The sequence below is a fragment of the Triplophysa rosa genome, linkage group LG16 (assembly GCF_024868665.1).
Source record: "Triplophysa rosa linkage group LG16, Trosa_1v2, whole genome shotgun sequence".
In the NCBI taxonomy this organism is placed as follows: domain Eukaryota; kingdom Metazoa; phylum Chordata; class Actinopteri; order Cypriniformes; family Nemacheilidae; genus Triplophysa; species Triplophysa rosa.
In genome coordinates this window covers 5,689,132-5,706,620 of record NC_079905.1, presented here as the reverse complement: position 1 = coordinate 5,706,620, position 17,489 = coordinate 5,689,132, and the positions used below count along the sequence as shown (strand labels likewise).

Sequence of the window (17,489 nt, the reverse complement as noted above, 5' to 3'; positions counted from 1 at the left end):
GTCAGCGGCCTCTTGAGAGCTTGTATATGGCAGTGTAGTACAGTAGATGTCAACACAGTTCATGCATGGGAACTTGAACAGAAATGTGTAGCTAGTCATTTTACAAACAATGTAGGAAGAAATCTGACCATATTATTTTTGTTATGCGTTCCAGACACCTATATAACCTGCAGAGTTGGTCCAGCAAGTGCTGGCACACATCCAGTGTCTCTGAGTTTCTCTGGCCTGGGCAATGCCCGATACCAGAACGGCACCAGTTTTAACTTCACACACCAGTTAGGAGTGACCTCCATATACCCCACCACAGGAAGTACAGCAGGTACAGGACAATGTTACGAAAAAAACAGACTGCATATTAAAGCCTTATAACCAGATTTTCTACCAACATGATATTTTGGCTTCACAGGAGGGGCGATTCTGACTGTGTTTGGTTATGGATTCAGTATCGATACAGCTGTCACCATTGGCACCGAGCCGTGTAATGTTACTGGAGCTGAACTCACTCAACTGAGATGCAGAGTTCCTGCTGTAAGTGAAGAGTGAAGGGGTTAATTTGACTTCATTTTCCCTTAGATTCATTACTATATTCATTAACCACCCATATGACTGTGTATGTACAGTATGTGCTGTACAATCTCAACAAGAAGTCTGTGTGCTAACAGTTATTCAGATATAATGTTGCTGTCATGAATTGTGGACAGAACACAGACACAGACAGCAGTGAAGGGTTAAACAGAAATTATTTATTAAATGTAAAACAAAAAACCCACGATGGGGGAACAAACACAATAAAAAGTCTTTCCAAAAAGGCAAACAAAAACTTCCCACTGGGGGGACAAAACAAGAACTAAAAGGGACGATGCAGGGACGAGGTGAGGCGAGGCAAGGCAAGGACACAATAATCAAGACAGGGACTAAACATGGTAAGATTAACGAACCGACAAAGGACAAAGAGAAACTGGGGCTACAAATAGGGAACACTAACGAGGGAAGATTACACGGGCAGGTGAGGGTAATTAAACACTAATAGGGAATAGACGGAGAAACAAGGGGGCGGGGCTAAAGGACACGACACCGGAGAGAGAGCATGGCATTACAAAACCACAACAATGCCATGCCCTTTCTCCACATAAAACGCATGGGTCTCACATGATCCTGCCACAAGACTCGAAAACCAAGACAAGGATCATGACAGTTGCAGTCAATGAAACATATACTTTTGTGTTACATGTCAATCAGGGGTCAGCAGGTCAACAGACTGTAACAGTGACCATGGGAGAGATGTCAGCAACATCAACTGAATCCTTCACATACAACAACACTCTGATGGCCACCATCACTGCTGTCAGCCCACACACTACAACAGTATTCGGTAATATGTCTGTTTTATGATTATATTAACCATAAAAGAGTAAACCCTCATTTGTCTCAGTAACAAAATGATCTTAAAATCAAACAGAACTGTATTAATACTACTATAATTTGCATAAGCCCAATAATATTGTAAAATATGTTCAGGGATCAGAGAAATTTACCCTCATTATGTACACCCCCAGAATAACAAGCAAGTAAGATTTAGGTGATCTATTATATACATTTTCTCTGTTTGTGTGTCAAAGGGCTCAGGATTCTCACTATCCTTGGAACTAATTTTGAAGAGCGGGTCAATGGCAGCTCTGTTCTGGTTGGTGAGACTGAGTGTGAATTGTTGAAGTGGACCAATGAAAACATTACCTGCATGTTGCCCAAACTCACTCCAGCTGTATACGACATCCACGTGAGAGTCGGGAACCAGGGATATGCCATAACCAGGTCATTCACTAGAATACATAATATAACATATATAATATATAACTTTTAAACTTCTACAGCAATGCAGTCAAAGTACTTGTATGTAAATATTTGTACAGTTAATGTATTTTATTGTTTCTAGATAACAATGGAAGGAAATCTTTGTTTATTTTTATCATGATTTATACAATTTAACCAAAAGTGAAATCTTTATTCAAAGAGAGCACATTTAAATACAGTTATAGTTAATATTATTGTTTATGTTAAAAGCATACAGTTCACAAGAGAATGATGAAATGATTTTGTTGTTTTCTTCATGTAGTGCTGGTGTTAATACCACCATAGAGGTTGTTCTGAAGGTGACAGGCTTCTCTCCACCGATGGGCTCTTTGTATGGAGGAACCACCATCACCATCAGAGGCTCTGGGTTCAGCTCGGTCCCATCAGACAACAATGTGACCCTGGGTAAGACAAGAGCACAAATTCAAAAACAATGTTTCTCTCCAACACTATCATATAAAGACACATGCTTGTCCTGGTCAGAATAACATAAACGTATTTCTACACATGATTTATGTTAAGAGGTTAAAAGTTCAGAAAATGTTGTCTGAGCAACTGAACATGGCTGTAGTTGTCATGGTTGTGTTGTCACAAAACTGTTAAAAAAAGTTTTTTTCACAGGAGACGCACAATGCCAAGTAACAGACGCTTCAAACAAACAACTGACATGTGTAACCCAGCCTACCGACAAAATATACACGGTGACAAATCAAGGTTTCCACCCAGGTAATATCTCTTTATCTTTCACATTGTCACCCATTAGCAAAATACTTCAGAGGCAGTGACACAATGGCTCTCATGGTAATGAAAGTAGAATTGCTGCCAGGAAAAAAGCAGGACCTAAAGTACAAAGTATAGTCATCTTAAGTGTAATTTTACTTATGAAACAAAATAGCAAAAGACTTGTTTTATGAATGTGCTTCTGTGACCACATGCCTATGTTTGGATACGTGTGAACATTTGACTGTATATATAGTCCATTATATTGTGTGTGTTCAGTGTATGGTCAGGGTTACGCCTGGAGCCCGTCTGCACTTATGGTCTCAGTTGGGGACACAGTGGTTTGGAAGTGGGAGGCACCGGCCTTTGTCTCTGATCTGGGCTACAGGGTCTTCAGTGTGTCCAGTCCCAGCAGTATTGAATATGATGGCATTGCATTCAAAAGTGGAGACACCAAAACTGCCAGAGGTACAACAACTACATCACCGCATGCATATCTATCTAACATATACTGTGTCAACATTAGTCATTCCAATTTATATTATATTATTTCAATTGAAAAAATCAGCCCTTTGATAATATTGCGCATTTAAAAAACATTAAACAGGATGAATCAAACCCCCTAAAAGCCTTTTTCTTCATTACATCTTCAGCAAAGTATGCCATGTCTTGTTATTATTTTACTATATATGGTGTTTACTATTAAGTGAATCACAGATCATTAATTGATATTTAATCATTTTTGTTTTTATATTCAGGTCATTTTTTTGTTTTGTTTGCGCATGGAGCAATTGAGCACCTGCAGTGTATAAAATGTGTGTTTTACAATGAATTTAGGAATCATTATGGCATTTGGTTCCTGTATCTGCCACTTGTACAGTATATTCATGTGCATGATAGACAAATTGTGTGCAGTAACATGCTGAACGTTACATGTCAATGTCAGACGAAAGACAGAATTATCTGCTTTTGTTTTTGCCCAGGTGCCCTTAGAAAGCAACAACTAAACCAAACATTGTGTATTCATTTTATGACCCCACAAAGTGCAAGCTGTTTTTGGACTTTTGATTGTTTGGACTTTTTTAGGAAGGAACTTAAGAGATCTTTTAAAGCTTGGTCAAGACATTGTTTTTTCATAGTGTCACATTTCAGTTAAACAAAACTGAAGGTGTCCGCTTTCTATTAATTATAGAACAAGCATAATTATATACCAACTTGCCAGTCACCGTGCAGAAAACAATGTTTTGTGTAATGTTGCACTATACAGAACTTATAAATGCATTTAGAGAATAGTCTTTGCGGTAAACTAAAGCTGCTTTACAGTAAAGGAAATAAAAAGGACAATAAGATTAGTGACACAATGTCAGTTGGGGGAAAATCTGACGCTACTGCTCTTTGTGTTCCTGTTAAAGGGTTTTTCAGCTACCGTTTCACATCTCCTGGAGTTTATTACTATAGTAGCGGCTTCATTGACTCTAGTAACCAGAAGACGCTACAGGGCGTAGTGACCGTCAGACCTCTGGAGGAGAGACCTGTTGGGCTTCAGGTGTCTGTAGCTGGAATACAGGCCTCTGTGAATATAGGTACAACGGCAACCCTTTCATTTAAGTTAAAAATGTTAATGTGTGTTTTCAGTTCAGACAGTTCAAACTTGCATTTTGATCTAGGATTAGGTGTAAGCCTTGTCTGTGAAGCTCAGTACATTACAATTCAAATGGGTTTAGATTAGTTCTGTTTTGATCATTTCCCAAATCCTCCCTCACTAACATTTTCGCCTCATTTTATTAGCTGAAGAAAATGTAAGATTTTCATCATAGTTTCCATCAAGAAAAACAATGTTTGATGAAAACCACAAAGAAAATTATTTGGTAGCATTGATTGGTTGAGCCAATGTTGCTAGTCATGATGCAGAAATAGAAATAGATTTTTTTTCTATTTTAAAATAGAAAAATCATTCATAGACTGATATTTTTCTGATGTCTGAAATCTATCATCAGGGGTTTCTTAAAATATAAACAGATGATTCAACATATTGCTAGTAATTGCATTCTCTGAGAATTTAAATTTCAAGGTTCGGCTAAAAATGTCACATCCATAATGCTGGAATTGCCCATATGGCTTATTTTCGGCAGGTGTCGGAGAATCTATTTTAAAAACCATTACATCAGCATTATGCTATGATAGTATAGTAGTATCCTCACCAAAACGTGTCCTCTTTTTTATCTACAGCTTCAAGGCAAATGAACTCATCTGAGTCAGCGTGTTTGGCCACTTTTAACTGTGTCTGGAATCAGCTGGTATTTAATGACAGCTCTGATGGTCCGTACTTCACATTTATCTCCTGTGCCAGTCCAATTGTGAATGACATTTCTCCTGATCACGGCACCACTCATGACATCATCAGCATCCAGGGATCTGGCTTCAGCAACATCTCCTGTGCAAATGAGGTGAGGTTTAGAGGTCAATAAAGACATCAAAACTGACCTCAGTTTAGGGAATATCAAAGATTTAAAATTCATTCCAATAATCAGGGATTCATCAAGGTGATAATATAGAAAATGTATATTTATTAAAAAAATAAAGTGAAAACCTCTGCTGTAGGTCAAAGTTGGAGGTCATCCGTGTCATGTCATCAGCAGCACTTCAACTCAGATAAACTGTAAACTCAGTCCTGACAGCGGCGCTCCAGTGGGCACCCACTTACCCATAACCGTCCGGGTCAACAACATGGGTACAGCCATCATGACAATGCCGAACGAGAACGACCGCAGATTTGTGGTTCTACCTGTGGTTGATTCTGTCTCTCCCTCTGTGGGCAGCACGACCGGCTACACACGTCTCTCCATCTCTGGCTCTGGTTTTGTGAACGCATCTGTGATGGTAGCAAATGTTCAATGTAATGTAGTTTCCATGAACTACTCACAAATAGTGTGAGACACCTCACCGTCTTCGGCCCGCAGGGGAAACGTCACAGTCTATGTAAACACCATCTCTTCCTCTTGCAGTTCTGAGTGCATGTTTGAATATTCTCAGTCTGTTACACCAGTTGTCTCCAGCGTGTCACCTGACTCTGTTACTGGAAACTCTACTACTGTTGTGGTCACTGGCAGTGGCTTTGGGAACAATACAGCCGATCTAAGGGTATCTGCTGATGACATTATCCTGGAGGTCACAGGGGTTACAGATGACAACATCACACTTTTGGTCGGTGCTCTGCCTGCTGGGGGACATGCCCTACGAGTGGAGGTGATGAGTAAAGGTCTCGCCACAGGACTCTTGACCCTGACCAGCACACCACAGGCCACCATCCAACCAACATCAGGAAGCATTGCTGGAGGAACTCCACTCTTGATCGAAGGAAATGGCTTTGTGGCAGATAATACCACTGTGATGCTTGATGGCATACGTTGCCAGATATTAGAAGTGACCCCAGACAGAGTGAAATGTTTAACACCTCCTCATGCAGAGGGAGAAGTGCGGGTGGATATTTGGGTGTATGGTGTTCAGTACCCACAACTACATTTCAATTACACCATCACACAAACTCCAAATATCACCTCAGTGAGCCCTGGAACAGGTAAGAGTCATTTTATGAAAAATGTATATAATTTAATCATGCAACTAAGAAAAGTCACTGACCTTATGTTTATACTGTAGCAGAACATCATTCCTGTCATTCAAATAGTGCCATTACACCACATTCAAGTGCTGTTTTTACTAGATATCAGCTCATATACTCACATAATAATGCTGCTGACATCTTTTCCTCACAGGTCCTGTTGGAACACAGATCAACATCTCTGGTTCAGGCTTTGGCACAGACGCAGCGCTCGTCTCAGTGAACATTGATGCTGTGGGATGTAATGTGACATCCATCACAGATAAACAGCTGATGTGCACTGTTGGGGAACACGCAGGAGGAACGTTTCCGGTTATGTTATATCATCAGGTCAAAGGTCATGCCTTATCTCAGTCTGTCTTCAGCTATGAGCTGCTGCTGACAGGGGTCACACCAAACGAAGGTAATAAAAATTGAACAGAAATTGTCTTTCTATACCCCATCATATACAGTATTTTGCATAAATACAGTAATAAGACATTACAGAACTGTGTTGGGTAAGTTACTCTGAAAAAGTAATTAATTACTAGTTAATAATTACATATTCAATGGTGTAATTAGATTACTGTACAAATTACACTCTCCAAAAAGTATTTAGTTACTTCTTACTAATTACTTTCTAATTCCTATATCAACCTTGATTAGAATTGATTCAAGGATAGACATGAAACGGCTTATTTAATTTATTCAAATAAATAATAAATAACTACATAGATTATTCTTAATTATTATAATCTGACCAAAGTATACAAATGTGAGCAGCATACATTAAAGCAAAGTAAGACTTATAATTTTTTATGTCATTTCCACTATTGAATATATTACACAGTATTTAGTTCAATTACATCAGAAGTAACTGTAATTAAATTGCAGAAAAAATAAGAGTAATCCCTTACTTTACTTTTTCAAGGGGGAAGTAATTAAATTACAGTAACTAATTACTTAGTAACTAGTTACACCCAACATTGTTACAGAATACATTTGTTCTGTGTTGTTTTAGGAAGCTATGCTGGAGGAGCTGTTGTTGCCATTCAAGGCTCTGGATTAGAACCAAACACCACCAGAGTTCTCATCTGTGACAGAGAATGTAACGTGGACCTGCAGAACTCCACATCTAACCAACTGTACTGTGAGGTCCCGTACAACAATGGTATGCATTATGATCAAGCATTGCACATGCGCCGTGAAATATGTGGTTTGTGTGACTAACCATTATTCCATTATACCATTATTATATAGAGGCAAGTCATATAACTTGCGATGAAAGATAAGATCTGTCTGTTTACATTTTTCAGGGAATAAAACAGAGCAGGTCTGCATGGTTTCAGTGTTTAATGGAAAAGATACCGTCAACATCACAGCCGGCTACACATACAGATCCTCTTTAACCCCTGTGATCACTGATGTCACACCACGCAGGGGAGGAACAGCTGGAGGCACCAGACTCACTATTACAGGCTCAGGGTTCAGGTGACAAAGCAGATTTTTTGTGTACTACAAAACAAAATCAAAAAACAGTTTAGGACTGTACAGCACATACAGTAAATGCCTAAATACATTTGTATGGCAAATTAAGATTTTTAAAGCAAATAAATAGTGTGATATTACACACAACACCAGCTGCTGATTGTCATATACATAAAGTTTGTCTTATTTATCAAATACTCACGTGTGTATAAGGCTTTTACTTGTGCACCTGTGTGAACTGTTTGAAAGTTAGATTAAAGTAATTTCCAAAATAAGCAAGAAAAGAAACAGGATTATGAGAACAATAACAACTTTGATTTTATCTAAAGCAACTACAGTAAATTTTGCTTTAAGTGGCCAAATACTTTTTTAGACCACAGTATGTGTTCCAAACAGTTTACTTTATGTAATCTTCTGTATCTTTGGCCTGTCTCACCTGTAGTGCAAACACCAGTGAAGTTACTGTGACTATTGCGGGATCTGTCTGCGATGTCCAGTCAGCCAATGAGACACAGATTATTTGTGTGACCAACGATCAACCAAAATCCCAGGAAACTAAAGTGCGAGTCCTGATAGGAAACAGAGGAATCGCCAGAATGGTAACACCCACATATATTTAATATCATATAATTAGAGCATCTAAAATAGAAAAAAATACAAATATAGAGTAACAAGCATTGTTGAAGTTGTCTCTTCTGTTTTTCAGGATCGTGCTGATTTCTTCTACATTGACGTGTGGTCATCTCCCTATACGTGGGGTGGTCTCTCTCCTCCTGAGAAGGGCACATTTGCTGTAATCACTGCTGGTCAGACCATCCTGTTGGACACCAGCACCCCTGTCCTAAAGATGCTCCTTATCCAGGGTATGTTGATACTAGATTATGCATTTTACAGTACAACTAAGTGAGGGTGAGGCATGTTTCCCCTTTTTAGTAATCGTACGCCATCTCATCAATACATATTAACCAATGGTATTTCTCCTCTAAGGCGGGCGGCTGATTTTTGATGAGGCAGATATTGAGCTCCAGGCGGAGAACATTCTGATCACAGATGGTGGAGCTTTACAGATCGGCACAGAGCAGCAGCCCTTCCAGCATAAAGCCATCATCACACTGCACGGACACCTGCGGTCTAAAGAACTTCCTGTCTATGGTGCCAAGACCCTCGCTGTCAGAGAGGGAGTGCTGGATCTGCACGGTATGCTTGTACAGTACAGCACAGTATTTACTGTATAAACAGTACTGTCTACAAGGTTGTCTATAAATAAGACCTTGGGATGACTACCGTAGAGAAGTTCCCTGCTTTGTAATGCTTTGTTTATAATCGTGTTTCTTCAGGAATCCCAGTACCTGTAACGTGGAGTCGTCTTTCTCAGACTGCACAAAGTGGCTCCAGCACTCTGACACTGATGGATGCCGTCACCTGGAAGGCTGGAGATGAAATTGTCATTGCTTCCACAGGGCACAGGTACAGTATGGATGCACTGGCAAAGCTGAAGCACTGACTGAATTGACTGAAGTTTGCTTAATGGAAGCACATACACTCTAGAAATTAAACCAAATCAGGAAGTAAAATTTTAAAAATCATTATTTGTCAGCTAAATGTGCAAAAACAAGTACGCCTTTTTATCTGGAATGTATAATCCACATGGCACTATCAAAACCTTGGTTGCTTTATTGCCAAGTTGGTAATGCCTAAACATTTAAACAAGCAGCTAATAAAAATAGGGGAAGTGTTTAGGAGACCTGTTTGTTTTTGGGGCTTATCACTTTATTATGAATCCACAGACACAGCCAGAGAGAGAATGAGTTGAGGAGAATTGCTTCAGTTTCACATGACGGTAGGACCCTCAATCTGACCGAACCCCTCACCTACACTCATCTGGGTGTGTCCGTCAATCTGCCTGATGGGACTGCTTTTCAAGCAAGAGCAGAGGTGGGACTTCTTACCAGAAACATTGTTATCCGTGGATCCAACAACCAGGAGTGGAATGATCAGATACCAGCTTGCCCTGCCGGATTCGACACAGGTTTGGTTGTTTCTCCATCTTAGAGAGTTATTCATGCTCATTGAAAATCACTTGGCCAACCAATCTGGCAACCACATTCCAATAAATTGTATTATAGATATTCATATATTCTCACAGGGGATTTTGCCGTCCAGACGTGTTTCCAGGGGAGGTTTGGAGAGGAAGTAGGAAGTGATGAGTTTGGTGGCTGCATCATGTTCCACGCACCACAACCAAACCAAAACCTGGCAATTGGAAGAATTGAATATGTTGAGGTAACAGTTTGATAAAGGACTACAAAAACCCAAATTTACCTTTAGACCTTTAAGATATTCAAAAATTCTTTTTTTGAATATTATATTGCAATCATAGGATTATTTCTTTGTTTTTGTAGATTTTTCATGCTGGACAGGCGTTCCGTCTGGGACGCTACCCAATCCACTGGCATCTAATGGGAGATGTTCAGTACAAGTCGTACGTGCGTGGCTGTGCCATTCATCAATCTTACAACCGTGCTATAAGCATCCACAACACTCACAACCTGCTGGTGGAGCGCAACGTCATCTACGACATTAAGGGTGGAGCCTTCTTTATCACAGATGGTACTGAGACAGGAAACATCTTGCAGTATAATCTGGCAGTATTTGTGAGACAGAGCACAAGTTTGCAAAATGATGATGTGACTCCGGCTGCATTCTGGGTAACAAACCCAAACAACACCATTAGACATAACACCGCAGCCGGTGGGACTCACTTTGGTTTCTGGTACCGCATGAATGATCCTGATATTCAATCCTATTATACCATCTGTCAAAAGAAAGTACCACTTGGGCAGTTCTTCAACAATACGGTGCATTCTCAGGGCTGGTTTGGGTTGTGGATCTTCCAAGAGTATTTCCCAACGCAAAATGGTTTCTGCTACTACTCGACACCAGCACCAGCCGTCTTCCGTCGCCTGACGTCCTGGAACAATGAGAAAGGAGCTGAGTGGGTGAATGTTGGAGCTGTGCAGTTCAGTGAGTTCCTCATGGTCAATAATGAGAAAGCAGGAGTGGAGGCCAAGAGGATCATTTGGAACTATGTCAGTGGATGGGGGCTGGAAGGAGGTGCAGCTGTGGTAAACAGCACTATTGTGGGTCATGTGTCTGAGCTTGGAAATGATTACTGCACCACTCATGGAATTGTTCTGCCCCTGGATGATGGTTTGAGTGTCATCAACACCAAGTTTATGAGCTTCAACCGGTCATCGTGTGCAGCTGTAGGGGTGGCAGAAGTCATTGGAACCTGCACGTTCCGCTGTGGAGGCTGGAGCGCCAGATTCAGTGGAATACAATACTATCAGTCACCCAACAAGGCCAGATTCAGATGGGAGCACGAGGTGGCGCTCATAGATACTGATGGATCCCTAACAGGTACCGACCTATACCACAATAACATTGCATACTAGAGATTATAGCAAAGAGCAAACTGACATTGAAGTGTAAATTAAACTGTAAAAGCTTCTGTGTAAAAGTCTCTTTATATTTATAAAAAAGGCAAAAATAACTCCAAGGTGGTGCCGATGAGTAACCTACTCGACCCAAGTCACTGTTCTCAAGCAGCAGAATGGAGTGTTGGCGTCCCTGGAGCTGTATGTGACAACACCACCAACTTCCACCGGCTGGTTTTCTACAGTCCCTCTCCCTTTTGGTATAACAATGTGATTCTCACCAACTCATTTGGTAGGCTGAAATAATAATTTTTTGGGATGACTGAGATGTTGTCAGTACAATTCACTTTTCATGAATGACAGACCTAAAATCTCTCTTTAGGGTCATGTGTGCTACCCTTTCTTCAAACGATGGTGACCCACTCATATGGCTGGATGGCACTGGTACCTTCAGGCCAAACCTACAACTGGCAGTTCGAGCATGGTTCCCACATCACCAGCATGTCATATTACGGAATGATCTACGGCTTTAAGGTGAAGTGAGGGCATGCCAATATCTTTAAATTAATGTCCACCACAATTTAAGTTCCCCAAAATATATATTTTTTGTCAATATTGACTCATCCTCGTATTGTTTCAAACCCACATGCTGTTATTTTTCTGTAGAATGTAAATGTATTTATTTAAGCAGCTTTTAACCAGTTCATTGTGTACACGACTGTCAAAAACCAAACTGTCACTCTCCGAAGAACTGGACTCAAGAGCAGATTCAATTTAGCAACAGTTTTAACAGATAAGCAAAACAAGACACGAAAACAATAATGACTGAGCCGAGCTCAGAAAAATCCAAGGATGAGGCAGAGGCGAGGTCAAGCATGCGTGAGGTCAGTCGAGGTGTGTACAGTGTCCAAAGGGGAAATCCAGAGAGTAGTCAGACGGGCGAGGGTCAATCGAGGCGCGAACAGAATCCAGAGGGAAAAGGCAAGCTCGAAATCCCAAACCCGGGACCTGACAAAAAGTATGGGGCGGTTTCCCGGACAGGGTTTAAGCTTAGTCCCAGACTTACTTAATTGTTAGAAGTTTCTTGATTGAAAACAACTTGCAATGACATATCTTAAAATATATAAGTGTGATTGTTTTGTCTCAAGACGTACACCATTAATGTTTTTTGTAAATTATGTTTCAAAAAATGACTTAAATATCCTGATTTAACTAAGGCCTAGTCCTGGTTTAAATTAATCCCTGTCCGGGAAACTGCCCCTAAGAGTTTAAAGAAGTTTCTGTGACTTGTTCACAGTCTGCACATGGCATACAACAGGGTAGGCTTCAGAACAAAATGGAAGTTATCTTGAAATTTAAAAAATGATACAAATTTGGTTGCTTTAGACGACACTGTAAAGACAATGTGTTTTTTGAGAGCAATACCAGCAGGTTTGCAATGGCATGAGTAAATAACAAGATTTCATTTTTGAGTATAAAATTACTTTTATTTTTTTGTCTAATTCTGTGCCTCTTTTCTTCACTGACAGCCAGAAAATTACATCATCCTGAATCACAACTTTACTCAAGCGCCTGACATGTTCCACATTATAGATCAACGAAATGGTTCCTCCCAGCCTCTAACCCCTACAGTGAATGTAAATGGCGACTGGTACTTCAACGAGTCTTCAAACAGTCTCTACTACATGGGTAAAACTACTCATCACTTAATACACAACGTTTGGTTAAGAGGCATAATGTTAAGAGGACACATTTCAAATCAGTTCCAAGACAGTGTAATGTTCAAATGTCTACATAATTAATTATAAATTCAATGCCATCTCAATACTGCAGATATCATATAAATATATGTTATAATTAGGGCTGTCAACGTTAACGCGTTAACGCATGCGATTAATTTTTTCAAATTAACGCGTGAAAAATATTTAACGCAATTAACGCAGCATCCGTTTGTTTTGACATTTTTTGTCTAGCGTTACATTATGTAATCACGCTCTTATTCGTGTACAGGCTTTTAAACCACTTAAGCGCGATTTGAAACTGTTGCTTTGAATAAAAGAAGAAATCAATGTGATTTTGTAGCTTTAATGAGAATTCTTCTGCATTTAATTTATAATTTAGCATTAAAGACTGTAAAGTGTTTGAGAACTTCCTTCAATTTCTGTATGTTTCATGATAGCTCTCAATTATATTGTTGAATGGCTATAATTAATGTTAAAATAATCAATTTAATAGAGACATCAGTTACAGTACTAATATCAAAATGTTTTCTTTCATTCATAAAATGACGCTGTTAAAGAAATATGTTGTTTCTACATCAATTTGAAGATTAAATGTGAAATTATTCAAATGTAAAAGTATATTCTAAAATATCATTGTTATGTGCGATTAATCGTGATTAATCACAGAAAATGTGTGATTAATCCGATTAATTGTTTAATTGATTGACAGCACTAGTTATAATATAAATGTTTGCTATATTTTAACAGTGTCTGGAAGAGACCATGCAGCTAACCGGAGGAGGAGGAACAGTGTGGACCGGTCTCTTAAAGACAGATATGTGAATTTCTATGTGTATCAGTGTTACTATCCAAAGTGTATCACACCAACACAACCTCCACCTCCTCCACCAGGCAATTTTACCTCCGGATCCAAGTATGTTATAGACACACTTGCTCAGTGCCTTTATTTTTATATGACCATATTATCTGTTGTTTGACTTTGTTTATTTAATACACAGCAGTACATATAATGGTTGTAGTCTCTGGTCAGATGAGTCATTTTGGAGGTCGAGCCCAGAAAACAACTTTGCTGTTCCACAAACAGGCTCTAATGTGGTAATTCCATTAGGTAAGCATCTCTAATGCTGCAAATCCAAAACAGTTAAAAGGGTAGTTTTATGTTGTATGTATCTAAAACCTAAAAATTGTCACAAATGTACAAATTCCTCACTTTGTTTTAAAGGGAAATGTGTGATTGTAGACACAGTAATTCCTTCCCTGAACAAGCTGACAATATATGGAGTTCTGGAGATCCCAGACACAAATAATGGCACTTCCAACATCAGCGTTTCCCAGTATAACAACATTGTTCTGAACGTCACATACATCTCCATTCAGGTACCAGTCTGGACCAAATTGCAACCTTTGAACTGGAATCAAACTCTTTTAGAGTGCTAAATTAGCTTACTAAGTCAAAAACAAATCGTTAAGAAAAGTGAAGATGGATCAAATAAAGACACTTATTAAATAGTAAAGATGCATTCTTTATCATATTTAAGCAGCTTTGCATTTGGTTAATAGATATTAAGATATTTTAAGGATGTTGGATGTTAAACTGAAAAGAAAGTTAAGGCACTAATTTTACTTTGAATCAAGGGTGGACGTCTAATCGCTGGATGGGCTGATCAGCCCTTCAGAGGTGAACTACAGATTATACTGAAAGGAAATCATCTCACACCCGATTGGCTGTTGCCTGACATAAACCAAGGGTCTAAAGTGTTGGGTAAGGGCGCTATACAGATAGCACAGTTCCTTAGAAAAGTAAATTCTTAAAACGGTCTGCGTAAAAGAAATCCACAGACAACGTAGTAAGTAACAAACGTAAAGTTTATATTTATTGAAACATTGCCATTTTCCAGGTGTGTTTGGATCTCTTGATCTGTATGGCATGCCACACAATGTGTATCACACTAAACTGGCTAGAACAGTCCAGGCAGGAAACAACACACTCTATCTGGAGGAAGCTGTTGACTGGAAGGTCAGAAACTTTTTAAAGATTACAACCCAGCACTTACTGCCCAAGAGAACAATTTACTATTGCCATTTGAACAAGTTAAATTTAAGAATAATTTTACAGTAATTGTAATTAATTGTGTCATGAACAACTGGTAATTAATTGTGTCATGAACAACTGGTAAAGCTATCAAATATTAAAAGTACCTTATTACACATATCATTGTGTTCACATTTGCACTTTAAACGTGCTCGTTTTGTTTCCATAAAAACACACATGCCATAATGTCATGACTCTTTTTTTACCTTCAGGTTGGACATAAGATTCTTCTGTCCACCACCAGTTATGACCCATGGCAAACAGAAATCCGCACCATAACTGCAATTTCCGATTATGGCCGCACACTGATCCTGGACCAGCCTGTAACATACACACACATTGGTTTGTACTGTACTTAACACTTAAAACGTTGCAGGACACAAATAAGACTTTTTAACCTGGGGACCCACACTTACAAAACCAGCCAATATACGTATGTCCCTTATATAATTGCTTTTTCTTTTTACACCATGTATGTTAACCATAGATCGACAAATAAATGCGTTATATGCCAGCGGAGGGGGATTCACTAGCATAGTTTCATACACAAAACTACCCATATGGTAACGATGGAAAAAATAAATCTTAATAATCAACAAAACAGGTAAATTCCTAGTGAAAAAAGTCCTAGTGAAATTAAAAATTACAATGCCTATTATTTAATGAAATATTGCAGCATTTATTGTAAATAGTCTATCAATGTGGGTCATTCTCTTTTAAAAATTGATGTGCCCTCATAATCTTCAGTTAAAATCAGAAAATGCTCTTCCGTCCTTCAATGACATTATGTTAGATGGCTTGGGCGGAGCTACCTTTCACTCCACCCCTTCAACTGTCAGTCTGCTCCCAGTTCAATTTCAAAATGCAACAGCTGTTTATACATCCAAACAAATCGCAGGTAAAGTCGAAAGCCACGCCCACTGTTTTTGTCATTTACAATTTAATTTCACGCGGAAATGAAATCAAAATACGGAAGTAAAAACGATAGCAACTTCCGGTTCACGGTGACTTTAAAACACCTCATAATTACCCCAGACAGTACTCACAATATTTCTTCACATGTTCACTGTTACGTTTACATCAACTCTTATCTTACATACTTTTTCTAAAGGTGTTAATCAACTGGGCGTTCACTACCCCCTAGTGGTCCGTTGCGTAATTGCAGTTTTGTGTGTAGAATAATATGTTAGAAATAAATGTTAAAATAGCTCAGTAAAAATAGCTCCAAAAAAGTTCATGTTGTTCAATTAATACCAAATACTGCAAGACAATTAATAAAGTGAGTTTATACTGTCCTCAATACACTTTTTTTTAAATCCACAATTTAACAAGCAGTTTTTGTTGGACTCCGCAACAGGAAACCGGAATGGAGGGTTGAAGCATAATTGTTTTCCATTTAATGCTAAGTTCTGTAAGAAAATATATAACATATAAAAAAAAAGATTGTATACATAATTGTACATCATTTTAAATGTATTATCTAATACATGACTGTGGTCATACAGGACAAAGGTACAGTGTGCCAGGATCTTCTAGAAGCTATCAGCTTGCTGGAAATGTGGCTCTTCTGACCAGGAACATCAAGATCATTGGACAGGAATATCCAGAAATGAACACACAGTCTTATGGAGCAAGAGTGCTGGTGGGAACCTTCACAGAAAGAAGAATAACATACAGAGGTAAAACCTTATAAAAAAAGAATACAAAACCTTTCTGTAATTCTTTAGAAGGTCACCTGTCGGTTAGTGACAAATAAAGTGATTAATTTTTGTAAATTGAAGAATCATATTTGTAAATTGACCTGTAATTACGATGCTTGCGTTACAGGAAGAGCCCAGATCAGAAACGTTGAGTTCTACCACACAGGACAGGAGGGATGGAACGACCCGTCAGAACCGCGCTACTCTCTGGCATTTTTGAACCTGGGAAATGTGAGAGAACACAAAATCTTTATTCACATGCGTGATGGATGCTTTTCTGCATAACACATTGAGAACTGTTATGCATTAACACATTTTTTACAGGTGGCTGCTGAGTCCTACATCATGGGATGTGCTTTTCATGATGGCTTCGCTCCTGCTATTGGGGTGTTCGGAACAGATGGACTGAATATCGATTACAACGTGATCCATCACACTGTTGGAGAAGGTGCTGAAACAATGGCATCTAGAGTAAACTATAGTGCAAATGGAATCCAAATGGAGTGTGTTGAAATGATTTTCTCTTCTGCATTTTTCATCTTACTGTATTTGTAAAGGAATAAGAATATTGGGCGATAAAAATGCCGTCCGGAGAAATCTGGTTACTCTGACACTGTGGCCGGGATCCTACAATGGTGCAGCTGAGACTTTGAACACTGAATGGAATGCAGCCATTGAGGTATCATTTTCAATAAACACCAAACCATACCATGATACAGAGAAATGATCATAATCATGTGTTATGGTATTTATATGACACTCCAGGATAAATTCACATTTATTCATTTATAAAATCTAACATTCAAACTATTACCTTAGCCTAGTTTACCATGGTACAGAATTAAAAAAAATCACAGTATT

The 17,489-nt window shown here is 38.9% G+C and overlaps 1 pseudogene; it reads left to right on the top strand.

Annotated features, from left to right (window-relative positions):
* Positions 1 to 17,489, top strand: part of LOC130566747 (fibrocystin-L-like) — a 33,342-nt pseudogene that overhangs the window by 10,592 nt on the left and 5,261 nt on the right.